Here is a 27,434-nt window from a genome sequence, read left to right as displayed (position 1 = left end):
CTAAAACAAATAAAGCCAAACACACAGGCAAACAAGCTCCTCAGAAGCAGGGTAGACATGATCTGAAAGCAGCAGGCGAAAATAATCTAGGTGCAGATCTCCGTGAAATTTATCATGGTCACTGCGACACTATGGGAAATTTGGAGCAGCACCGCCAAAAAACACATCTAGACAACAAAATGATCTAGCCAAGACCATTATTGATAAATAACCCCCATTGTGTCTTCCGATACCTCTGTGTGCATTTTAACACCAGCAGGCATCTGCCAAAAAACAGGGATACTTTATGCCGCTTTATTTTATTGTTACAAAGCATATAAAATCCGCTAGTGCAGTGTGTTTTTAAACAAGCTGTTGGTTACCATGGTACACCGCATGTCGCCATAACTTTGACATAAACTGAGCCTTAAAACCACTTTAACTAAACTACTTCAATACATTCCTAGCAGTGTTGTACATGGCTTTAGAGCTCTTTGTCATTGTTATACACGTTTTGAGGCTTATTTTTATTGCAGATTTGCAAAGAATTAGTTAGACGCCAACTGAACATTTTCCAGAAGTTTGTGAGCCCAGAAAACCAAACTTTTCAATAGTTTTCTCATCTCTACTTAAAACCTCTTGGACTAACCGTGAATCTAAAAATAGGGACCTCCCAATGCCCACCAATTTAAGACACTATGCCAAGCTGATAGCAGTGAGCCTCACAAGCTACTCGAAGCTGTATATTGCTGTATATTGATATATTGTCACTTTATGGGGGTTGCTATTGTAAATGGGGGATATTGCTATATATGGATCCATGTTGTAATAATTACTATATGGGGGCTGCATATGGAGGATTTTGTTGTATATTGATCCATGTTGTAGCTGTCAGTATATGGGTGTTGGTATATTACGAAATATTGTATGTATGTGTGGTATGGGGTGTGATGCAGGGCAGATGGAATTACCCTAGGGGCAGATGGAATTAACCCCTTGTATTTGTGACGTCAGGACGTGGTTTATCCTCAATACCACCCGCAGGTATACCGCTTTATCCTGGGCTAAGCACGGTGGCAGTAATGACTCCGACGCTAAGTTACAGACAACGGTAGCTTTACTGAGTGACAGATGGTACAGTCTATACAGTGTAGCCGGGCCCACGGAGTGACCAGTGAATTCAAAGTCCTTAACCTAGTCCCCCTCCCGTGATATAACGCGGGGTTACACGGTAACCCCGCATCATTTCACGGCGGGCCTGGCGTCATAGTGAAACCGGGACCCGCCGCTAACAGCGCGCGCCACTGATCGCGGTGCCGCGCCCTATTAACCCTTTAGCCGCACGTTCAAAGCTGAGCCGCACGGCTAAAAGTGAAAGTAAAATGTGCCGGTTAGCTCAGGGAGCTGTTTGGGATAGCCGCGGTATAATCGCGGCATCCCGAACAGCTGTACTTCAGGAGGAAAGTCTCTTACCTTCCTTCCTGCAGTCCGATCGCCGAATGAATGTTTCAAGCCTGAGATCCAGGCTTGAGCATTCAATCGCCGAAAACACTGATTGATGCATTCCTATGGAGATGCATCAATCAGTGGTAAAGATCAGTACATGCAATGTTATAGCCCCCCCCTAGGGGCTATAATATGGCATAAGAAAAGTGTAAAAAAAAAATCATTAAGCCTTTCAATGATCCCTTCCCCTAATAAAAGTTTAAATTACCTGGCATTTCCAAGAATAAAAAAAAAACAAAAAACTGTGTAAATAAAAATAAACATATGTGGTATCGTCGCGTGCGGAAATGTCCGAATTATAAACCACACGTGCAATGGTGTACGCGCAAAAAAATTCCAAAGTCCAAAATAGTGTATTTTTGGTCACTTTTTAAATCATGAAAAGATTAATAAAAAGTGATCGAAAATGCAAAAATGCAATGCAAAAATAGTACCGACAAAAACTTCAGATCACGGCGCAAAAAATTAGCCCTCATAGCCACCTGAACATGGAAAAATACAAAAGTTATAGGGCTCAGAAAATGACAATTTTAAACACATAAATTTTCCTGCATGTATTTATGATTTTTTTTTCAGTAGTTTGACAAAATCAGACCTATACAAGTAGGGTATAAAGTAGTAGAGAATAAAGAAAAGGTGTCATCTTTAACAAAAAATGTACTACGTAGAAACGGAAGCCCCCAAAAGTTGTCATTACAAAGTAGAATTGGTGGCGCAAAAAATACGCCATAATACAGATTTTTAGGTGCAAAATTTTAAGAGTTATGATTTTTTTAAGGTAAGGAGGAAAAAACGAAAGTGCAAAAACGAAAAACGCCTGGTCCTTAAGGGGTTAAAGGGGTACTCTGGTGAAAAACTTTTTATTTTTAAATCAACTGGTGCCAGAAAGTTAAACAGATTTGTAAATTAGAAGAAGAAATATGTGCAACTCACAATTATATCACCAATCGAGGACAAATGGGTAATGCACCTATACCTATGGTGCCAATAATAAATATTAGAAAAAGAGACAATAATACCCAGACCTCAAAGAAGGTAAACAGTGAGGGGCATTTACTAAGGGGTTTAGTCATTTTTTCTGACTATTTTTGGCGCAAAATTGTCGTAATTGCGCCTACCCTTTTTTTCGTGCGACTTTCTCTAGCAAGAGCTAGAAAGTCAAATTTTTTTTTGCCGCTTGATTTACGCTAGTTTGCATTTTTGACTTGCAGTGGTCAGGTATTTATTAACTGAGACAGTCGCAGTTGCGCAATAAACTGTCGCAACGGCCGTAAAAATTGACTAGATTTACTCCAGCTCCAACATGGAGCAGGAAAAGCTACTGCCGCCCGGGCTCCGACATACTTTCTCCCCGCTACCCTCACTGTGCTACCGGGACACTGCAGTGATTTACATCCCACCCCTCTCACCTGCCAGCGCCACACAACTCCCATCTGTCTGCTGTTGCAAGACTACAAGTCCCAGCATGGCCTTACAGTGAGGACATGCTGGGAGTTGTAGTCTTGTAGCAGCGGGAGCTGAGCGGCGCGGGTGGGAGACAAGGGGGGGATATCAGTGTCCCCATAAGTGAGGGTAGCAGGGAGGCCGTATGAGGAGCCCGGGCGGCTGCACTGTAATGTCAGCCCGGGCTCCTGCCCTGAGAGCCAAAGGCTTTGGCTGTCAGGGCATGCTGGGTGTTGTAGTTTTGCAACAGCTGGAGGGCCACGGTTTGCAGACCACTGGTTTGTGGTCTGTAAACTGTAGTCCTCCAGCTGTTGCAAAACTAAACAGCTGAAGGGGACCGGCGAAGACATTCACTTACCCTTCCGAGGCTCCAGCGACGATCGGTGACGGAGATCGTCGGGCGGCACTGTCGCGCGGCACTGTCGTGCGGCAATGTCGTGCGGCGCTGGATCCTACGGAAGCCGGTAAGTTGCCCAAACCCTAAGACAGTGTTTCCCAACCAGGGTGCCTCCAGATGTTGCAAGAATACAACTCCCAGCATGCCTGGACACCCTTTTGCTGTCCAGGCATGCTGGGAGTTGTAGTTTTGCAACATCTGGAGGCACCCTGGTTGGGAAACACTGGTCTAAAACAGTGTTTCCCAACCAGGGTGCCTCCAGATGTTGCAAGACTACAACTCCCAGCATGCCTGTACAGCCTTTGGCTGTCCAGGCATGCTGGGAGTTGTAGTTTTGCAACAGCTGGAGGGCCACGGTTTGCAGACCACTGGTTTGTGGTCTGTAAACTGTAGTTCTCCAGCTGTTTCAAAACTAAACAGCTGAAGGGGACCGGCAAAGACGTTCACTTACCCTTCCGAGGTACCAGCGACGATCGGTGACGGAGATCATCGGGCGGCACTGTCGCGCAGCAATGTCGTGCGGCGCTGGATCCTACGGAAGCCGGTAAGTTGCCCAAGCCCTAAAACAGTGTTTCCCAACCAGGGTGCCTCCAGATGTTGCAAGACTACAACTCCCAGCATGCCTGGACAGCCTTTGGCTGTCCAGGCATGCTGGGAGTTGTAATTTTGCAACATCTGGAGGCACCCTGGTTGGGAAAACACTGGCCTAAAACAGTGTTTCCCAACCAGGGTGCCTCCGGATGTTGCAAAACTACAACTCCCAGGTTGGTAAACACTGTGCCCGGCCTCCGCCCCAACTTACTGTAAGGGCGGAGTTGTAGTCCTGCAGCTGGGGGCAGGGGACAAGCTTGTCACTTGCCCACACATCTCCTGCACCACACAACTACAACTCCCAGCATGTCCTTACTGTAAGGGCATGCTGGCAGTTGTAGTCGTGCGGGGCGGGAGATGTGTGAGCAGGTGATAATAAATGTACTAACCCTTTTTTTTTTCTTCTCATTTCAGATCCGTGTATCCTGTGGACTCGTTGGACTACTTCGATGACCAGCGTTTTTCTTTGTTTGATTTTAATAAAATGGTTAACGAGGGCTTGTGGGGGAGTGTTTTTTGTAATAAATTTTTTTAAAACCTGTTGTGTTTTTTTCTTACTTTACTAGACAGCCTTAGTAGTGGAAGCTGTTTTATAGACGGAGTCCATTACTAAGCTGGGCTTAGCGTTATCCACAAAAACAGCTAGCGCTAACCCCCAATTATTACCCCGGTACCCAACGCCACAGGGGTGCCGGGAAGAGCCGGTACCAACAGGCCCGGAGTGTCAAAAATGGCGCTCCTGGGCCTAGGCGGTAACAGTCTGGTGTTATTTAGGCTGGGGAGGGCCAGTAACAATGGTCCTCGCCCACCCTGGTAACGTCAGGCTGTTACTGTTTGGTTGGTATTTGGCTGAGAATGAAAATAGGGGGGACCCAATGCGTTTTTTTTTTTTTATAAATAATTAAATATTCTGAGCCATGACTACTATTTAGTTATTGAATTATTTAGATGTGGTGAAAAAGCTAAAAAAAAAAACCTCAAAAACAAAAGATCCCGAAGGAAACCTAGCAGCCAAGAAACCTATTCAGACAGCAGGAAAAAGGAACAGACTATTTTTTCTACTACATGAAGTAAATTTCCCACTTTTGCCTATGTGTGCCAAATTTATTAACGCCGTGCAACAATTTAGTAAATATGTTGCACATAGTCAAAAATGAAGTAGAAAAAAACTACATAGTAAAAGATTAGTAAATGCTCCTCTATATGAATACAATTGAAGGAAACAAGGATCGTGCTTTAATTATAATAGGATATAGATTTTATTAAAAAATTTATATAAAATATAAAATATTCCACCTCACAAGAGGCCCCTTGTGAGAGGAGTATACAATGACCTAAAATAGATGACCTGAAATAGACTATCACTGGTAACTAATTAATATTACAGAATGCACTATTAAACTGGAACAGTTAAAGAAAAATTGCACTGAAATAGTGAAGGCAAAATATAATGATATGGACTGAAAGAGTTAAAGACACTTGAATTGCCGGAAAGTCTCTTGGAAATCAGTCCTTTTCACTGGAGAGATGATAATGTAATATTGTGACAATTTCCTCTTAATGGATGGCAATGAAACAATATTTGGTGTGTTAAACTGAGGAAGTATTAACCCCTTCAGGACGGAGCCCATTTTGGCCTTAAGGACCGGAGAGTTTTTTGCACATCTGACCACTGTCACTTTAAACATTAATAACTCTGGAATGCTTTTAGTTATCATTCTGATTCCGAGATTGTTTTTTCGTGACATCTTCTACTTTAACATAGTGGTAAATTTTTGTCGATACTTGCATCCTTTCTTGGTGAAAAATCCGTAAATTTGATGAAAAATTAGAAAATTTTGCATTTTTCTAACTTTGAAGCTCTCTGCTTGTAAGGAAAATGGATATTACGAATACATTTTTTTTTGTTCACATATACAATATGTCTACTTTATGTTTGCATCATAAAATTGATGAGTTTTTACTTTTGGAAGACACCAGAGGGCTTCAACGGTCAGAAACAATTTTCCGATTTTTCACAAAATTTTCAAACTCAGTATTTTTCAGGGACCAGTTCAGGTTTGAAGTGGATTTGAAGGGTCTTCATATTAGAAATACCCCATAAATGACCCCATTATAAAAAATAAACCCCCCAAAGTATTCAAAATGACATTCAGTAAGTGTTTTAACCCTTTAGGTGTTTCACACGAATAGCAGCAAAGTGAAGGAGAAAATTCACAATCTTCATTTTTTACACTTACATGTTCTTGTAGACCCAATTTTTGAATTTTTACAAGGGGTAAAAGGACAAAATTTTTACTTTTATTTGTAGCCCAATTTCTCTCGAGTAAGCACATACCTCATATGTCTATGTAAAGTGTTCGGCTGGCGCAGTAGAGGGCTCAGAAGGGAAGGAGCGACAAGGGGATTTTGGAGAGTACGTTTTTCTGAAATGGTTTTTGGGGGGCATGTCACCTTTAGGAAGCCCTTATGGTGCCAGAACAGCAAAAAAAAACACATGGCATACCATTTTGGAAACTAGACCCCTCGGGGAATGTAACATGGGATAAAGTGAACCTTAATTCCCCACAGGTGTTTCACGACTTTTGCAAATGTAAAAAAAAAAAAAAATTTTACCTAAAATGCTTGTTTTCCCAAAAATGTTTTTTTTTTTAAAGTATAATAAAAGGGTAATAGCAGAAAATACCCCTAAAAATTTGAAGCACAATTTCTCCTGATTCAGAAAACACCCAATATGGGGATGAGAAGTGCTCTGCTGGCGCACTACAGGTCTCGGAAGAGAAGGAGTCACATTTGGCTTTTTGAAAGCAAATTTTGCTCTGGGGGCATGCCGCATTTAGGAAGCCCCTATGGTGCCAGGACAGCAAAAAAAAAAAACACATGGCATATCATTTTGGAAACTAGACCCCTCGGGGAACGTAACAAGGGGTTAAGTGAACCTTTATACCCCACAGGTGTTTCACGACTTTTGCATATGTAAAAAAAATAATTTTTTTTTTACCTAAAATGCTTGTTTTCCCAAAAATTTTACATTTTTAAAAAGGGTAAAAGCAGAAAAGACCCCCCAAAATTTGTAACACAATTTCTCCCGAGTACGGCGATACCCCATATGTGGCCCTAAACTGTTGCCTTGAAATACGACAGGGCTCCAAAGTGAGAGCGCCATGCGCATTTGAGGCCTAAATTAGGGATTGCATAGGGGTGGACATAGGGGTATTCTATGCCAGTGATTCCCAAATAGGGTGCCTCCAGCTGTTGCAAAACTCCCAGCATGCCTGGACAGTCAACGGCTGTCCGACAATACTGGGAGTTGATTTGCAACAGCTGGAGGCTCTGTTCTGGAAACCGTGGCGTACCAGACGTTTTTCATTTTTATTGGGGAGGGGAGGGGGGCTGTGTGGGGGTATGTGTATATGTAGTGTTTTTTACTTTTTATTTTATTTTTTGTGTTAGTGTAGTGTTTTTAGGATACAGTCACACGGGCGGGGGTTCACAGTAGTTTCTCGCTGGCAGTTTGAGCTGCAGCAGAAAGTTTGCGGCAGCTCAAACTTGCAGCCAGATACTTATTGTAATCCTCCGCCCATGTGAGTGTACCCTGTACATTCACATTGGGGGGGGGGGACATCCAGCTGTTGCATAACTACAACTCCCAGCATGCCCGTTGTAGTTTTGCAACAACTGTAGGCACACTGGTTATGTATCACTGAGTTTGTGACCTAACTCAGTGTTTCACAACCAGTGTGCCTCCAGCTGTTGCAAAACTACAACTCCCAGCATGTACGGTGCATGGTGTACGGTGACTGCTGAGAGTTGTAGTTTGCAACAGCTGGAGGCACACCGGTCGTGAAACACAGAGTTAGGTAAAAAAAAAACTCTGAGTTTCACAACCAGTGTGCCTTCAGCTGTTGCAAAACTACAACTCTCAGTAGTCACCGACAGCCAACGGGCATGCTGGGAGTTGTAGTTATGCAACCAGCAGATGCACCACTACAACTCCCAGCTTGCACTTTAGCTGATTGTGCAAGCTGGGAGTTGTAGTTACACAACAGCTGAAGGTACACTTTTCCATAGAAAAAATGTGCCTACAGCTGTTGCAAAACCATAAGTCCCAGCATGCCCATAAGGGAATGCTGGGAGTTGTGGTGGTCTGCCTCCTGCTGTGCATGCTGGGAGCTGTTGCTAAGCAACAGCAGGAGGCTGTCACTCACCTCCAACGATCCTCGCCGCACAGGTCAGTCCCTCGTCGTCACCGCCGCCGCCGCTGCTCCTGGGGCCCCGATCCCAACATTGACGCCGGGGATCGGGGTCCCCAGCACCCGGTGTGCACGTCCCACACCCGCTCACGTCCTCCGGAAGAGGGGCGGAGCGGGTGCGGGAGTGACACCCGCAGCAGGCGCCCTGATTGGTCGGCCGGCGAATCAGGGCGATCGTGAGGTGGCACCAGTGCCACCTCACCCCTGCAGGCTCTGGCTGTTTGGGGCCGTCAGAGACGGCCCCGAACAGCCAGTAATTCCGGGTCACCGGGTCACTGGAGACCCGATTGACACGGAATCGCCGCAGATCGCTGGACTGAATTGTCCAGCGATCTGCGGCGATCGCCGACATGGGGGGGCATAATGACCCCCCCTGGGCGATATGCCGGGATGCCTGCTGAACGATTTCAGCAGGCATCCGGCTCCGGTCCCCAACCGGCTAGCGGTGGGGGCCGGAATTCCCACGGGCATATGGATACGCCCTCGGTCCTTAAGGACTCGGGATGCAGGGCGTATCCATACGCCCTATGTCCTGAAGAGGTTAAAGTTGACAGTTGCTAGTTTCACTGTATCACGTGTCAGGACAGATAACAGGCAGCTTTGGGGTACATTACCGGTCCTGAGAGCGGAAGACTCCCGTGAGGCTGGATGGATCTAGCACTTGGATGGTCACTGCAGGTGGGCTACCTCTGAGTCCCGGCGCTGGCAGGCGTCGGGGATGGACACTTTCAGAGGTGGCACTCGCTGGTGGAAAAGTCCTGCCGTGGAGACCAGGTCTACAACAGACCGATAGTAAATGCCTCTGCCTCGTGAGGGTGGCATGTGATGTCAGTGCCAGCACCTGCAGGATGTGCTTTGATTCCACGGCTCGCTGGGGATCCACTCCGAACTGAATGTATATTATGGACTGGAGCGGCAAGATCAACAGGATCGTCTCTGGACCGGACCAGCAAGATCACAGAAGTAAGTCCAGATAGAATTTAAGTGCCAAGTGCAGTCAGTGATAGTCCGCAAACTGACTAGACGTGTTTCAGGGTATATGAATGGACCCTGAAGAAAAATTTCAGATCACAGTGCAAAAAATGAGCCCTCATTCTTCCCCATATGCGGAAAAATAAAAAAGTTATAGGGGTCAGAAGACAATTTTAAACGTATAAATTTTCCTGCATGTAGTTATGATTTTTTTCAGAAGTACGATAAAATCAAACCTATATATAAGTAGGGTATCATCTTAACCGTATGGACCTACAGAATAAAGGGAATGTGTATTTTTACCGAAAAATGTACTGCGTAGAAACAGAAGCCCCCAAGTTACAAAATGGTGTTTTTTTTTTCCAATTTTGTCTCATAATGATTTTTTTTTCTGTTTCGACGTAGATTTTTGGGTAAAATGACAGATGTCATTATAAAGTAGAATTGGTGGCGCAAAAAACCTATAGGGGGAGATTTATCAAAACTTATACAGAGAAAAAAGTTGCCCAGTTACCCATAGCAACCAATCAGCTCACTTCTTTTATTTTTAACAAGGCCTCTGCAAAATGAAAGAAGCAATCTAATTGGTTGCTAAGGGCAACTGGGCAACTTTTCATCTGGACAGGTTTCGATAAATGTCCCCCATAGTCTCTATACCAGTGTGTGACGGTGGTCTCACAATTCTTCTTTGATTTTTGCCCCAAATTTTTTTTTAACAGCATATAAAAATACTCAGGTCTCGGGTTTTCTCAGGTTGCAGTGCGGCTGAGACATGACTACACTTATCAGCTGTGCAAAGGGAGCCTGTCCTGCTTTAATGGGTGGAGCAACTGCTGGGTGGGAGAGAGATCATTTTGCAACAGCTGTAGGCACCCTGGTTAGAAAACACTGGTCTTTTGAATAGAATACAACTCATTTGTGTTTTAATGGGTGGGGTGGCTGATGTGTGGGAGAGAGGAAAATGACCTCACACTTAGGCTGCTTTCACACTATAGAATTATCCGTTTTAAAGATCTGTTATAATGATCCGTTAAAAAAAAACATTGAAAACAGGCATTAAAGGTTTACACTTTTTAACCCCTTGGGGATAGAGCCCATTATAACCCTAAGGACGGGAGCATTTTTTTTGCAATTCTGACCACTGTCACTTTAAGCATTAATAACTCTGGAATGCTTTTACTTTTCATTCTGATTCCGAGATTGTTTTTTCATGACATATTCTACTTTATGGTAAATTTTTGTCGATACTTGCATCATTTCTTGGTGAAAAATTCCAAAATTTGATGAAAAATTTAAAATTTCGCATTTTTCTAACTTTGAAGCTCTCTGCTTGTAAGGAAAATAGACATTCCAAATAAATTATATATTGATTCACAAATACAACATGTCTACTTTATGTTTGCATCATAAAGTTAACATGTTTTTACTTTTGGAAAACATCAGAGGGCTTCATTTTTCACAACATTTTCTTAATCAGAATTTTTCAGGGACCAGTTCAGTTTTGAAGTTGGATTTGAAGGGCCTTCATATTAGAAATACCCCATAAATGACCCCATTATAAAAACTGCACCCCTCAAAGTATTCAAAAGCACATTCAGAAAGTTTGTTAACTCCTTTGGTGTTTCACAGGCATAGAAGCAAAGTGAAGGAGAAAATTCAAAAACATCATTTTTTACACTTGCATGTTCTTGTAGACCCAGTTTTTCAAATTTTAAAAGGGGTGATAGGAGAAAAAGCCCCCCAAAATTTGTAACCCAATTTCTCTCGAGTAAGGAAATACCTCATATGTGTATGTGAAGTGCTTGGTGAGCGCAGTAGAGGGCTCAGAAGGGAAGGAGCAACAATGGGATTTTGGAGAGTGAGTTTTTCTGAAATGGTTTTTTGAGGGGCATGTCACATTTAGGAAGCCCCTATGGTGCCAGAACAGCAAAAAAATAAAAAAAATAAAAAAAAACACATGGCATACTATTTTGGAAACTACACCCCTCAAGGCATGTAAGAAGGGGTCCAGTGAGCCTTAACATTCCACAGGTGTTTGACAACTTTTCGTTAAAGTCGGATGTGTAAATGGGAAAAAAAAAAGATTTAATTAAAGTGCAGTTTTTTCTCTCCCAAATTTACCATTTTTACAAAGGGTAAGGGGAGAAAATGCCCCCCAAAATTTGTAACCCCATCTCTTCTGAGTATGGAAATATGACATGTTAGGACGTAAAAAGCTCTACGGGCGAACTACAATGCTCAGAAGAGAAGGAGTCACATTTGGCTTTTGGAAAGCAAATTTTGCTGAACTGGTTTTTGGGGGGCATGTCACATTTAGGAAGCCCCTCTGATGCCAGAACAGCAAAAAAAGACCCACATGGCCTACTATTTTGGAAACTACACTCCTCAAGGAACGTAACAAGGGGTACAGTGAGCCTTAACACCCCACAGGTGTTTGACGACTTTTTGTTAAAGTCGCATGTTTAAATGAAAAAAAAATGTTTTTCAAGTAAAATGCATTTTTCCCCCAAAATTTTAAAGTTTTACAAGGGGTAATAGGACAAAATGCCCCCCAAAATTTGTAACCCCACTTCTTCTGAGTATGAAAATACCCGATGTTTGGACGTCAAGTGCTCTGGTGGCGCACTACAATGCTCAGAAGAAAAGAACCCCCATTGGTCTTTTGGAGACAGAATTTGTTTGGAATGGAAGTGGAAGTGCGTTTACAAGGCCCCCCCCCCCCCCGTGGTGTCAGAACAGTGGACCCCCCACAAGTGACCCCATTTTCTTAACTACACACCTCGCAGAATTTAACAAGGTTTGCAGTGAGCATTTACACCCCACTGGCGTTTGACAGATCTTTGGAACAGTGGGCTTTGCAAATTAAAAATTTCATTTTTTCATTTTCATGAACCACTGTTCCAAAAATCTATCAGACACCTGTGGGGTGTAAATGCTCACTGCACCCCATATGACATTCCGTGAGGGGTGTAGTTTCTAAAATGGGGTCACATGTGGGGGGGGGGGGTCCATTGTTCTGGCACTATAGGGGCTTTGTAAACATACATGACCTTCATTTCCGGCCAAATGTTCTCTCCAAAAGCCCAATGGCGTTCCTTCTCTTCTGAGCATCGTGGCGCACCCTCAGAGCACTTTACATCCACATATGGACTATGTTCTTACTCAGAAGATATGGGGTTACAAATTTTGGGGGGCTTTGCTCCTATTTTTTTTCTTCATTTTCCCGTCCAACGTTAACGAAAATTCGGCAAACACCTGTGGGGTGTTAAGACTCACTATACCCCTTGTTACGTTCCGTGAGGGGTGTAGTTTCCAAAATGGGGTAACATGTGGGTATTTTTTTTTGCTTTTATGTCAGAACCACTGTAAAATCAGCCACCCCTGTGCAAATCACCAATTTAGGCCTCAACTGTACATAGTGTGCTCTCACTCCTGAGCCTTGTTGTGCGCCCGCAGAGCATTTTCGCCCACATATGGGGTATTTCCGTACTCAGGAGAAATAGCGTTACCAATTTTGGGGGTCTTTTTCTCCTTCTACCTCTTGTGAAAATAATAAGTATGGGGCAACACCAGTAAAATTTTTCATTTTTTTTACACTAACAGGCTGGTGTAGACCCCAACTTTTCCTTTTCATAAGAGGTAAAAGGAGAAAAAGCCCCCCAAAATTTGTAGTGCAATATCTCCCGAGTACGGAAATACCCCATATGTGGCCCTAAACTGTTTCCTTGAAATACCACAGGACTCCGAAGTGAGAGAGTGCCATGCTTATTTGAGGACTAAATTAGGGATTGCATAGGGGTGGACATAGGGGTATTCTACACCAGTGATTCCCAAACAGGGTGCCTCCAGCTGTTGCTAAACTTCCAGCATGCCTGGACAGTCAATGGTTGTCCAGAAATGCTGGGAGTTGTTGTTTTGCAACAGCTGGAGGCTCCATTTTGGAAACACTGCCGTTCGATATGTTTTAATTTTTATTGGGGGGACAGTGTAAGGGGGTGTATATGTAGTGTTTTACCCTTTATTATGTGTTAGTGTAGTGTAGTGTTTTTAGGATACATTTGCACTGGCGGGTTACGGTGAGTTTCCCGCTAGGAGTTTGCGCTGCGGTGGAAAATTTGCCGCAGATCAAACTTGAAGCAGGAAACCCTCTGTAAACCCACCCGTGTGAATGTACCCTGTACATTCACATGGGGGGGGGGGGGGGCAAACCTCCAGCTGTTTCAAGACTACAACTCCAAGCATGCACTGACAGACCATGCTTGCTGGGACTTGTACTTTCGCAACAGCTGTAGGCACACTGGTTGGAAAACCTTCAGTTAGGTTCTGTTACCTAACTCAGTATTTTCCAACCAGTGTGCCTCCAGCTGTTGCAAAACTACAACTCCCAGGATGTACTGATAACCGAAGGGCATGCTGGGAGATGTAGTTATACAATAGCTGGAGGTACGCAACTACAACTCCCAGCATGCTGAGACAGCTGTTTGGGCATGCTGGGAGTTGTAGTTTTGAAAGATCTGACGGGCCATGGTTTAGAAACCACTACACAATGATCTCCAAACTGTGGCCCTCCAGATGTTGCAAAACTACAAATCCCAGCATGCACTGACAGACCGTGCATGCTGGGAGTTGTACTTTTGCAACAGCTGGAGGCACACTGGTTGGAAAACCTTCCGTTAGGTTCTGTTACCTAACTCAGTATTTTCCAACCAGTGTGCCTCCAGCTGTTGCAAAACTACAACTCCCAGCATGTACTGATCGCCGAAGGGCATGCTGGGAGATGTAGTTATGCAACAGATGGAGGTACACAACTACAACTCCCAGCATGCCAAGACAGCTGTTTGCTGTTTGAGCATGCTGGGATTTGCAGTTTTGCAACATCTGGAGGGCTACAGTTTAGAGACCCCTGCACCGTGATCTCAAACCTGTGGCCCTCTAGATGTTGCAAAACTACAAATCTCAGCATCCCCAGACAGTAAACCGCTGTGTGGGCATGCTGGGAGTTGTAGTTTTGCAAGATCTAGAGGGCCACAGTTGAGAGACCACTGCACAGTGATCTCCAAACTGTAGCCCTCCAGCTGTTGCAAAACTACAAATCCCAGCATGCCCACACGGCAAACAGCAAACAACTATATAGTGGTCTCAAACTGTAGCCCTCCAGATGTTCCTAGGCAACTCACCGGCTTCCGTAGGATCCAGGGAGCCGCATCGCCATCCTCTTCTGCCGCCGATCCCTGCCGCTGATAGTCACCTCCGCCCCTGCTGATGGCTAAGTGGATCTTTGGCACCGGTCCCCTTCGGTTTCCCCGCTCTGCCCCGCCTATTGTGGGGTGCTCTGGCGCTAAGACATCTTAACCCCTATCCAAAGGATAGGGATAAGATGCCTGACCGCGGGGGTCTCGCCGCTGGGGATCCCCGTGATCTTCCACGCCGCACCCTGTTAGCATCAGCCCTCGGAGCGTGCTCGCTCCGGGTCTGATTACTAGCGATCACAGGGACGGAGCATAGTGAGGTCACGGCTCCGCCCCGTGTGACGTCATGGCTCCGCCCCCTCAATGCAAGCCTACGGAGGGGGCATCACGCCCCCTCCATAGGCTTGCATTGAGGGGCCGGAGCCGTGGCGTCACATGGGGCGGAGCTGTGACGTCACTATGCACTGTCCCTGTGATCGCTAGTAATCAGACCTGGAGCGAGCACGCGTCTAAAGTGAAAGTAAAAGATTCCCGGCAGCTCAGTCGGGCTGTTCAAGACCGCCACAGTGAAATTGCGGCGTCCCAAACAGCTGAGAGGACTGGGGAGGATCCCTACCTGCCTCCATCTCTGTTTGATTGGTGATCTGCTGCTCCATGCCTGAGATCCAGGCTGGAGCAGCAGAGCGCCGATAACACTGATCAATGCTATGCTATGGCATAGCATTGAACAGTGTATACAATCAGTAGATTGCATGTACTAGTTGCCTATGGGGACTAAAAAAAATTTAAGAAAAGGGGGGAAAAAAAGTTAATAAAGTGATTTAACCCCTTCCCAAATAAAAGTTTGAATCAACCACCTTTTTCCATTTATAGAAATAAAAAAATATGTAAACAAAAAATAAACATAACCATATGTGATATCACCGCGTGCGTAAATGTCTGAACTATAAAACTATAACGTTGATTAAACTGCACGGTCAATGGCGTACACGCAAAGAAAAAATTTCAAAGTCCAAAATTGGTTATTTTTTTGTCATTTTGTATAAACTAAAAAAACTAATAAAAAGTGATCAAAAAGTCCCATCAAAACAATTGGTATCAATAAAAACTTCAGATCATGGCGCAAAAAATTAGCCCTCGTACCGCCTCATATACGGAAAAATTAAAACGTTATAGGGGTCAGAAAATGAAAATTTTAAACATACAAATTTTGGTGCATGTAGTTTTTTGAAAACTTTTGAAAAAGTAAAATAAAATAAAACCTATATAAAGTAGGTATCCTTGCAACCGTGTGACCCTACAGAATAAATATAAGGTGTAATTTTTATCAAAAAGTGCACTGCGTAGAATCGAAAGCCCCCAAAATTTACAAAATGGCGTGTTTAAAAAAAATATATAATAATTATTTTGCCCCACAAAAATTTTTTTTTTCATATAAAATGATTGATGGTATTACAAAGTAAAATTGATGGCGCAAAAAAAAAAAACCCTCATATGGGTCTGAAGGTGGAAAATTTTAAGTGTTATGATATTTAGAAGGTGAGGAGAAAAAAAAAGTGCAAAAATTAAAAATGGCACGGTCCTCAAAGGGTTGCTGCAGGTGCCACTTTATGGGGGTTGCTGTTGTATATTTATATTTCATCTTTCACTATATGGGGTTTGCTGTTGTATATTGACATTGTATCTCTCACTATATGAAGGCTGCAGTTGTATGTGGAGGCAGTGTTTGTATATGGAGGCTATGGTTGTATATAGAGGCACTGTTTGTATATGGATGATGTAGTAGTATGTGGAGCCAATGTTTGTATATCAAGGCAGTAGTTGTATGTGAAGGCGATGTTTGTATATGGAGGCTATGGTTGTATATAGAGGCAGTGGTTGTATATGGAGGATGTAGTTGTATGTGGAGCCAATGTTTGTATATCAAGGCAGTAGTTTTATGTGAAGGCAATGTTTGTATATGGAGGCTATGGTTGTATATAGAGGCAGTGGTTGTATATGAAGGATGTAGTTGTTTGTGGAGCCAATGTTTGTATATCAAGGCAGTAGTTGTATGTGGAGGCACTGTTTGTATATGGATGATGTAGTAGTATGTGGAGCCAATGTTTGTATATCAAGGCAGTAGTTGTATGTGAAGGCGATGTTTGTATATGGAGGCTATGGTTGTATATAGAGGCAGTGGTTGTATATGGAGGATGTAGTTGTACGTGGAGGCAATGGGGGACATTTATCAATGTTTGCTTATGTATTCCTTCTTTTTAGTTATTTTTTTCTTACTATTTTTTTGCTTATGTGCAACTTATTTATCAACTGCTTTCAGCCTGTTGATAAATTTCTTTCACGTAAGCAAAATTTTTTTTTTTTTGCTTTGGTAGTGTCTTTTTCTTCTCCAGGTCTGAGCTGGAGTAAATTTAGTAGGTTTTTCCATGTAATGCTACTTTTTTGCAACTTTCGCACTTGATAAATCTCTGACCACTGCAAGTCAAAAATCACTTTTTGCTTTGGTAAGCAAGATTTTAAATTTTTGCTTAGGGCAAAAAGTCGCAGAAAAAAAGAGAGTAGTCGCATGTGCGACTTTTTTGCGACAATTTTAAGCAAAAAAAAACCTACTAAATGCTTTGATAAATGTCCCCCAATGATTGTATAAGGAGGCTGTAGTATGTGCAGGCAGTAGTTGTAAATGGAGGCTGTGTTTGCAAATGAAGGATGTACCGTAGTTGTATGTAAAGGCAATGTTTGTATATGAAGGCTGTAGTTGTATGTAAAGGCAATGTTTGTATATGGAGGATGTAGTTGTATGTGGAGGCAATGTTTGTATATGAAGGCTGTAGTTGTATGTAGAGGCAATGTTTGTATATGGAGGATGTAGTTGTATGTAAAGGCAATGTTTGTATATGGAGGATGTAGTTGTATGTAAAGGCAATGTTTGTATATGGAGGATGTAGTTGTATGTGGAGGCAATGTTTGTATATGGAGGCTGTAGTTGTATGTAAAGGCAATGTTTGTATATGGAGGATGTAGTTGTATGTAAAGGCAATGTTTGTATATGGAGGATGTAGTTGTATGTGGAGGCAATGTTTGTATATGGAGGCTGTAGTTGTATGTAAAGGCAATGTTTGTATATGAAGGCTGTAGTTGTATGTAAAGGCAATATTTGTATATGAAGGCTGTAGTTGTATGTAAAGGCAATGTTTGTATATGAAGGCTGTAGTTGTATGTAAAGGCAATATTTGTATATGAAGGCTGTAGTTGTATGTAAAGGCAATGTTTGTATATGAAGGCTGTAGTTGTATGTAAAGGCAATGTTTGTATATGAAGGCTGTAGTTGTATGTAAAGGCAATGTTTGTATATGGAGGATGTAGTTGTATGTGGAGGCAATGTTTGTATATGAAGGCTGTAGTTGTATGTGGAGGCAATGTTTGTATATGAAGGCTGTAGTTGTATGTAAAGGCAATGTTTGTATATGGAGGATGTAGTTGTATGTAAAGGCAATGTTTGTATATGGAGGATGTAGTTGTATGTAAAGGCAATGTTTGTATATGAAGGCTGTAGTTGTATGTAAAGGCAATGTTTGTATATGGAGGATGTAGTTGTATGTAAAGGCAATGTTTGTATATGGAGGATGTAGTTGTATGTGGAGGCAATGTTTGTATATGGAGGCTGTAGTTGTATGTAAAGGCAATGTTTGTATATGAAGGCTGTAGTTGTATGTAAAGGCAATATTTGTATATGAAGGCTGTAGTTGTATGTAAAGGCAATGTTTGTATATGAAGGCTGTAGTTGTATGTAAAGGCAATGTTTGTATATGAAGGCTGTAGTTGTATGTAAAGGCAATGTTTGTATATGAAGGCTGTAGTTGTATGTAAAGGTAATGTTTGTATATGGAGGATGTAGTTGTATGTAAAGGCAATGTTTGTATATGGAGGATGTAGTTGTATGTAAAGGCAATGTTTGTATATGAAGGCTGTAGTTGTATGTGAAGGCGATGTTTGTATATGGAGGCTATGGTTGTATATAGAGGCAGTGGTTGTATATGGAGGATGTAGTTGTATGTGGAGCCAATGTTTGTATATCAAGGCAGTAGTTTTATGTGAAGGCAATGTTTGTATATGGAGGCTATGGTTGTATATAGAGGCAGTGGTTGTATATGAAGGATGTAGTTGTTTGTGGAGCCAATGTTTGTATATCAAGGCAGTAGTTGTATGTGGAGGCACTGTTTGTATATGGATGATGTAGTAGTATGTGGAGCCAATGTTTGTATATCAAGGCAGTAGTTGTATGTGAAGGCGATGTTTGTATATGGAGGCTATGGTTGTATATAGAGGCAGTGGTTGTATATGGAGGATGTAGTTGTACGTGGAGGCAATGGGGGACATTTATCAATGTTTGCTTATGTATTCCTTCTTTTTAGTTATTTTTTTCTTACTATTTTTTTGCTTATGTGCAACTTATTTATCAACTGCGTTCAGCCTGTTGATAAATTTCTTTCACGTAAGCAAAATTTTTTTTTTTTTGCTTTGGTAGTGTCTTTTTCTTCTCCAGGTCTGAGCTGGAGTAAATTTAGTAGGTTTTTCCATGTAATGCTACTTTTTTGCAACTTTCGCACTTGATAAATCTCTGACCACTGCAAGTCAAAAATCACTTTTTGCTTTGGTAAGCAAGATTTTAAATTTTTGCTTAGGGCAAAAAGTCGCAGAAAAAAAGAGAGTAGTCGCATGTGCGACTTTTTTGCGACAATTTTAAGCAAAAAAAAACCTACTAAATGCTTTGATAAATGTCCCCCAATGATTGTATAAGGAGGCTGTAGTATGTGCAGGCAGTATTTGTAAATGGAGGCTGTGTTTGCAAATGAAGGATGTACCGTAGTTGTATGTAAAGGCAATGTTTGTATATGGAGGATGTAGTTGTATGTAAAGGCAATGTTTGTATATGGAGGCTGTAGTTGTATGTAAAGGCAATGTTTGTATATGAAGGCTGTAGTTGTATGTAGAGGCAATGTTTGTATATGGAGGATGTAGTTGTATGTAAAGGCAATGTTTGTATATGGAGGATGTAGTTGTATGTAAAGGCAATGTTTGTATATGGAGGATGTAGTTGTATGTGGAGGCAATGTTTGTATATGGAGGCTGTAGTTGTATGTAAAGGCAATGTTTGTATATGGAGGATGTAGTTGTATGTAAAGGCAATGTTTGTATATGGAGGATGTAGTTGTATGTGGAGGCAATGTTTGTATATGGAGGCTGTAGTTGTATGTAAAGGCAATGTTTGTATATGAAGGCTGTAGTTGTATGTAAAGGCAATATTTGTATATGAAGGCTGTAGTTGTATGTAAAGGCAATATTTGTATATGAAGGCTGTAGTTGTATGTAAAGGCAATGTTTGTATATGAAGGCTGTAGTTGTATGTAAAGGCAATGTTTGTATATGAAGGCTGTAGTTGTATGTAAAGGCAATGTTTGTATATGAAGGCTGTAGTTGTATGTAAAGGCAATGTTTGTATATGAAGGCTGTAGTTGTATGTGGAGGCAATGTTTGTATATGAAGGCTGTAGTTGTATGTAAAGGCAATGTTTGTATATGGAGGATGTAGTTGTATGTGGAGGCAATGTTTGTATATGAAGGCTGTAGTTGTATGTGGAGGCAATGTTTGTATATGAAGGCTGTAGTTGTATGTAAAGGCAATGTTTGTATATGGAGGATGTAGTTGTATGTAAAGGCAATGTTTGTATATGGAGGATGTAGTTGTATGTAAAGGCAATGTTTGTATATGGAGGATGTAGTTGTATGTAAAGGCAATGTTTGTATATGGAGGATGTAGTTGTATGTGGAGGCAATGTTTGTATATGGAGGATGTAGTTGTATGTAGAGGCAATGTTTGTATATGAAGGCTGTAGTTGTATGTAAAGGCAATGTTTGTATATGGAGGATGTAGTTGTATGTAAAGGCAATGTTTGTATATGAAGGCTGTAGTTGTATGTAAAGGCAATGTTTGTATATGAAGGCTGTAGTTGTATGTAAAGGCAATATTTGTATATGAAGGCTGTAGTTGTATGTAAAGGCAATGTTTGTATATGAAGGCTGTAGTTGTATGTAAAGGCAATGTTTGTATATGAAGGCTGTAGTTGTATGTAAAGGCAATGTTTGTATATGGAGGATGTAGTTGTATGTGGAGGCAATGTTTGTATATGAAGGCTGTAGTTGTATGTGGAGGCAATGTTTGTATATGAAGGCTGTAGTTGTATGTAAAGGCAATGTTTGTATATGAAGGCTGTAGTTGTATGTAAAGGCAATGTTTGTATATGGAGGATGTAGTTGTATGTAAAGGCAATGTTTGTATATGGAGGATGTAGTTGTATGTAAAGGCAATGTTTGTATATGAAGGCTGTAGTTGTATGTGAAGGCGATGTTTGTATATGGAGGCTATGGTTGTATATAGAGGCAGTGGTTGTATATGGAGGATGTAGTTGTATGTGGAGCCAATGTTTGTATATCAAGGCAGTAGTTTTATGTGAAGGCAATGTTTGTATATGGAGGCTATGGTTGTATATAGAGGCAGTGGTTGTATATGAAGGATGTAGTTGTTTGTGGAGCCAATGTTTGTATATCAAGGCAGTAGTTGTATGTGGAGGCACTGTTTGTATATGGATGATGTAGTAGTATGTGGAGCCAATGTTTGTATATCAAGGCAGTAGTTGTATGTGAAGGCGATGTTTGTATATGGAGGCTATGGTTGTATATAGAGGCAGTGGTTGTATATGGAGGATGTAGTTGTACGTGGAGGCAATGGGGGACATTTATCAATGTTTGCTTATGTATTCCTTCTTTTTAGTTATTTTTTTCTTACTATTTTTTTGCTTATGTGCAACTTATTTATCAACTGCTTTCAGCCTGTTGATAAATTTCTTTCACGTAAGCAAAATTTTTTTTTTTTTGCTTTGGTAGTGTCTTTTTCTTCTCCAGGTCTGAGCTGGAGTACATTTAGTAGGTTTTTCCATGTAATGCTACTTTTTTGCAACTTTCGCACTTGATAAATCTCTGACCACTGCAAGTCAAAAATCACTTTTTGCTTTGGTAAGCAAGATTTTAAATTTTTGCTTAGGGCAAAAAGTCGCAGAAAAAAAGAGAGTAGTCGCATGTGCGACTTTTTTGCGACAATTTTAAGCAAAAAAAAACCTACTAAATGCTTTGATAAATGTCCCCCAATGATTGTATAAGGAGGCTGTAGTATGTGCAGGCAGTAGTTGTAAATGGAGGCTGTGTTTGCAAATGAAGGATGTACCGTAGTTGTATGTAAAGGCAATGTTTGTATATGGAGGATGTAGTTGTATGTGGAGGCAATGTTTGTATATGAAGGCTGTAGTTGTATGTAGAGGCAATGTTTGTATATGGAGGATGTAGTTGTATGTGGAGGCAATGTTTGTATATGGAGGATGTAGTTGTATGTAAAGGCAATGTTTGTATATGAAGGCTGTAGTTGTATGTAAAGGCAATGTTTGTATATGGAGGATGTAGTTGTATGTGGAGGCAATGTTTGTATATGGAGGATGTAGTTGTATGTGGAGGCAATGTTTGTATATGAAATATATGAAGGCTGTAGTTGTATGTAGAGGCAATGTTTGTATATGGAGGATGTAGTTGTATGTAAAGGCAATGGGGGGCATTTACTAATCTTTTACTATGTAGTCTGGTTTTTACCCTGTTTTTTTCTACTTCATTTTTGACTATCTGCGACAAATTTACTAAATTGTTGCACGGCATTAATAAATTTGGCACACATAGGCAAAAGTGGGAAATTTACTTCATGTAGTAGAAAAAATAGTCTGTTCCTTTTTCCTGCTGTCTGAATAGGTTTGGCTGCTAGGTTTCCTTCTGGATCTTTTGTTTTTGAGTTTTTTTTTAGCTTTTTCACCACATCTAAATAATTCAATAACTACAGTGGTCCCTCAAGTTACAATATTAATTGGTTCCAGGAAAACCATTGTAAGTTGAAACCATTGTATGTTGAGACCATAACTCTATGGAAACAGGGTAATTGGTTCTAAAGGCACCAAAATGTCATCCAAAAATAGGAAAAAGTGACAAAGAAAAATAAGTAGATAACTGATATAGATGAAGCAAATCCTTACATATAAAAGTAATAAAGATCTGCTGGGAGCTGTAATCACTGTCTATGTCAGTGTTTCCCAAGCAGGGAGCCTCCAGCTGTTGCAAAACTATAACTCCCAGCATGCCTGGACAGCCAAAGGCTGTCCGGGCATGCTGGGAGTTGTAGTTTTGCAAAAAATGGGGCCACCCTGCTTGGCAAACACTGGTCTATGTAGAGGACAGGAGCTTCTTCAGGGGTCCTGTACAGTACAGGCAATGTCCAAAACAAGTAATGGAGTTGCCCTCACCTGGTGTCCAAAAGAGCAGCTAACCCTGATACAGGTAAAGTGTACAGAACATGTAATACCAGTCAGTGCATACACTTCAGTAATACAGGGGTTTTACCAGTGAATGCCCATTTTGATTGGTTGGTTCTTCCAGCCATTGACACGTTTTACAGATCTGGACTGTCTGTAGCATTGTATGTTGAGTCTGGTTTCAACTTACGATGGTCCAGAAAAGACCATTGTATGTTGAAACTATTGTATGTTGAGGCCATTGTAAGTTGAGGGATCACTGTAAATTGTAGTCATGGCTCAGAAGTGGTAAACGGCATTTAGTGTGTGTGTGTGTGTGTTTATTACATTTTTTTAACACAGTTTTTTTCTCCCTAAATGTACTTACACTTTTTTTTTTTTTGGTTACTTCTTCTACAGATCTGTGTATCCTGTGGACTCCTTCGGATTCGGTGGACTACTTCGATGACCAGCGTTTTTCTTTGCTTGATGTTAATAAAATGGTTAACGAGGGCTTGTGGGGGAGTGTTTTTTGTAATAAATTTTTTTTAAAACCTGTTGTGTTTTATTTTTATTTTACTTTACTAGACAGGCTTAGTAGTGGAAGCTGTCTTATAGACTGAGTCCATTACTAAGCCGGGCTTAGCGTTAGCCACAAAAACAGCTAGCGCTAACCCCCAATTATTACCCCGGTACCCAACACCACAGGGGTGCCGGGAAGAGCCGGTACCAACAGGCCCGGATCGTCAAAAATGGCGCTCCTGGGCCTAGGCGGTAACAGGCTGGCGTTATTTAGGTTGGGGAGGGCCAGTAACAATGGTCCTCGCCCACCCTGGTAACGTCAGGCTGTTACTGTTTGGTTGGTATTTGGTTGAGAATAAAAATAGGGGGACCCTATGCGTTTTTTTAATATATTTAATTATTTATTTAAAAAAAAAAACGCATAGGGTCCCCCCTATTTTCATTCTCAGCCAAATACCAACCAAACAGTAACAGCCTGACGTTCCCAGGGTGGGCGAGGACCATTGTTACTGGCCCTCCCCAGCCTAAATAACGCCAGCCTGTTACCGCCTAGGCCCAGGAGCGCCATTTTTGACGCTCCAGGCCTGTTGGTACCGGCTCTTCCCGGCACCCCTGTGGCGTTGGGTACCGGGGTAATAATAGGGGGTTAGCACTAGCTGTTTTTGTGGCTAGCGCTAAGCCCAGGTTAGTAATGGACTCTGTCTATAAGACAGCTTCCACTACTAAGCCTGTCTAGTAAAGTAAGAAAAAAACACAACAGGTTTTAAAAAATTTTTATTACAAAAAACACTCCCCCACAAGCCCTCGTTAACCATTTTATTAAAATCAAACAAAGAAAAACGCTGGTCATCGAAGTAGTCCACCGAATCCGAAGGAGTCCACAGGATAAACGGATCTGAAATGAGAAGAAAACAAAAAAATGGGTTAGTACATTTATTATCACCTGCTCACACATCTCCCGCCCCGCACGACTACAACTGCCAGCATGCCCTTACAGTAAGGACAAGCTGGGAGTTGTAGTTGTGTGGTGCAGGAGATGTGTGAGCAGGTGATAATAAATGTGACAAGCTTGTCCCCTGCCCCCAGCTGCAGGACTACAACTCCCAGCATGCCCTTACAGTAAGGTGGGGCGGAGGCCGGGCACAGTGTTTCCCAACCTGGGACTTGTAGTTTTGCAACATCTGGAGGCACCCTGGTTGGGAAACACTGTTTTAGGCCAGTGTTTCCCAACCAGGGTGCCTCCAGATGTTGCAAAACTACAAGCCCCAGCATGCCTGGACAGTCAAAGGCTGTCCAGGCATGCTGGGAGTTGTAGTCTTGCAACATCTGGAGGCAACCTGGCTGGGAAACACTGGCCTAAAACAGTGTTTCCCAACCAGGGTGCCTCCAGATGTTGCAAAACTACAAGCCCCAGCATGCCTGGACAGTCAAAGGCTGTCCAGGCATGCTGGGAGTTGTAGTCTTGCAACATCTGGAGGCACCCTGGTTGGGAAACACTGGCCTAAAACAGTGTTTCCCAACCAGGGTGACTGTTTTAGGCCAGTGTTTCCCAACAAGGGTGCCTCCAGCTGTTGCAAAACTACAACTCCCAGCATGCCCGGACAGCCAATGGCTGTCCAGGCATGCTGGGAGTTGTAGTCTTGCAACATCTGGAGGCACCCTGGTTGGGAAACACTGTTTTAGGCCAGTGTTTCCCAGCAAGGGTGCCTCCAGCTGTTGCAAAACTACAACTCCCAGCATGCCCGGACAGCCAAAGGGTGTCCAGGCATGCTGGGAGTTGTAGTCTTGCAACATTTGGAGGCACCCTGGTTGGGAAGCTTGCGCAACTTACCGGCTTCCGTAGGATCCAGCGCTGCACGACACTGCCGCGCGACACTGCCGCGCGACGTTCTCCGTCAGCGATCGTCGCTGGAGCCTCGGAAGGGTAAGTGAACTTCTTCGCCGGTCCCCTTCAGCTGTTTAGTTTTGCAACAGCTGGAGGACTACAGTTTACAGACCACACACCAGTGGTCTGCAAACTGTGGCCCTCCAGCTGTTGCAAAACTACAACACCCAGCATGCCCTGACAGCCAAAGCCTATGGCTCTCAGGGCAGGAGCCCGGGCTGACATTACAGTGCAGCCGCCCGGGCTCCTCATACGGCCTCCCCGCTACCCCCTTTGTCTCCCGCCCGGGCTCCTCATACGGCCTCCCCGCTACCCCCCCCCCCCCCCCTTGTCTCCCGCCCGCGCCGCTCAGCTCCCGCTGCTACAAGACTACAACTCCCAGCGTGTCCTCACTGTAAGGCCATGTTGGGACTTGTAGTCTTGCAACAGCAGACAGATGGGAGTTGTGTGGCGCTGGCAGGTGAGAGGGGGGATGTAAATCACTGTAGTGTCCCGGTGGTGCAGTGAGGGTAGCGGGGAGAAAGTATGTCGGGGCCCGGGCGGCAGCAGCTTTTCCTGCTCCATGTTGGAGCTGGAGTAAATTTAGTAAATTTTTATGGCCGTTGCGACAGTTTATTGCGCAACTGCGACTGTCTCAGTTAATAAATTCCTGACCACTGCAAGTAAAAACTGAAAACTTGCGTAAATTAAGCGGGAATTTTTTTTTTGACTTTCTAGTCGCACAATTTATAGGGTAGGCGCAATTGCGACAATTTTGCGCCAAAAATAGTCAGAAAAAAATGACTAAACCCCTTAGTAAATGCCCCCTAATGTTTGTATATGGAGGATGTAGTTGTATGTGGAGGCAATGTTTGTATATGGAGGCTGTAGTTGTATGTAAAGGCAATGTTTGTATATGGAGGATGTAGTTGTATGTAAAGGCAATGTTTGTATATGGAGGATGTAGTTGTATGTGGAGGCAATGTTTGTATATGGAGGCTGTAGTTGTATGTAAAGGCAATGTTTGTATATGAAGGGTGTAGTTGTATGTAAAGGCAATATTTGTATATGAAGGCTGTAGTTGTATGTAAAGGCAATGTTTGTATATGAAGGCTGTAGTTGTATGTAAAGGCAATGTTTGTATATGGAGGATGTAGTTGTATGTAAAGGCAATGTTTGTATATGAAGGCTGTAGTTGTATGTAAAGGCAATGTTTGTATATGGAGGATGTAGTTGTATGTGGAGGCAATGTTTGTATATGAAGGCTGTAGTTGTATGTGGAGGCAATGTTTGTATATGAAGGCTGTTGTTGTATGTAAAGGCAATGTTTGTATATGGAGGATGTAGTTGTATGTGGAGGCAATGTTTGTATATGAAGGCTGTAGTTGTATGTGGAGGCAATGTTTGTATATGAAGGCTGTAGTTGTATGTAAAGGCAATGTTTGTATATGGAGGATGTAGTTGTATGTAAAGGCAATGTTTGTATATGGAGGATGTAGTTGTATGTAAAGGCAATGTTTGTATATGAAGGCTGTAGTTGTATGTAAAGGCAATGTTTGTATATGGAGTCTATGGTTATATATGGAGGAAGGATTTGTATATGGAGGCTGTACTATGTGCAGGCAGTGTTTGTATATAGAGGCAGTGTTTATATAATAAGGCTGTGGTTTTATATGGAGGTTATGGTTGAAATGTGGGGTTTGTGGCTGAGTATGAATGTTGTAGGTGCCACAATATGGAAACTATGGTTGAATACAGAGGTTGCAGTTGTTGTTATATGAAGGCGGTAACAAAATGGAGTATTGTGGTGATATATGGGGGACTCTCTCTCTCTCTCTCTCTCTCTCTCTCTCTCTCTCTATATATATATCAGAAAACATTATCTGCTTCTTATTATATTGTACTTTTTCCTATAGTGAAGTTGTGTTGTTTGCAGCCCTCAGACTCCTCAGCGCTCGGCCTCCTCCGTCTACCAGTAACTGCCGTCTCATGCACTGTGCAGGCTGGGTTGTCATGGTAACCTCCTGAGGCCCGGCTGCTGCTCACTGACATTCACCTGGACATTTACTTCTCTCACTCATCACTATGGGGGGGAAGATCAGGATTGGTGTTTTATTCCATAATTCAGAACATTACTTTAGAGTAAATATGCGAAATAATAGAATAAGTGAATGATATATGAAGGATAAGTAAATTATATATGCAGAGGGGATGTCGGTTTAGCATTGGCATATTTTTCCCCATTTTCAATAGAAATCCTTCAGTCACATGATAACAAAATCATATTACATAATAAAAACACAGGGAAAAACTCCAAAGGAATAAAAAAATAAATGAA

At 42.4% G+C, this 27,434-nt stretch overlaps 1 long non-coding RNA gene across 1 annotated transcript in view; it reads right to left on the bottom strand.

Annotated features, from left to right (window-relative positions):
• The window catches only part of LOC130282168 (uncharacterized), a 31,063-nt gene extending 3,855 nt beyond the window's left edge, over window positions 1-27,208 (bottom strand). The window contains exon 1 of the long non-coding RNA XR_008846262.1: window positions 27,001-27,208. This is a non-coding gene — a long non-coding RNA (uncharacterized LOC130282168). The remainder of the gene's footprint in view (window positions 1-27,000) is intronic.
• Between the last annotated feature and the right edge of the window lie 226 nt (window positions 27,209-27,434).

Source organism: Hyla sarda, chromosome 7 (genome assembly GCF_029499605.1).
Source record: "Hyla sarda isolate aHylSar1 chromosome 7, aHylSar1.hap1, whole genome shotgun sequence".
Classification (NCBI taxonomy): domain Eukaryota; kingdom Metazoa; phylum Chordata; class Amphibia; order Anura; family Hylidae; genus Hyla; species Hyla sarda.
The sequence above is the reverse complement of the archived record's forward strand: the minus strand, read 5'-3'. Positions and strand labels throughout refer to the sequence as shown.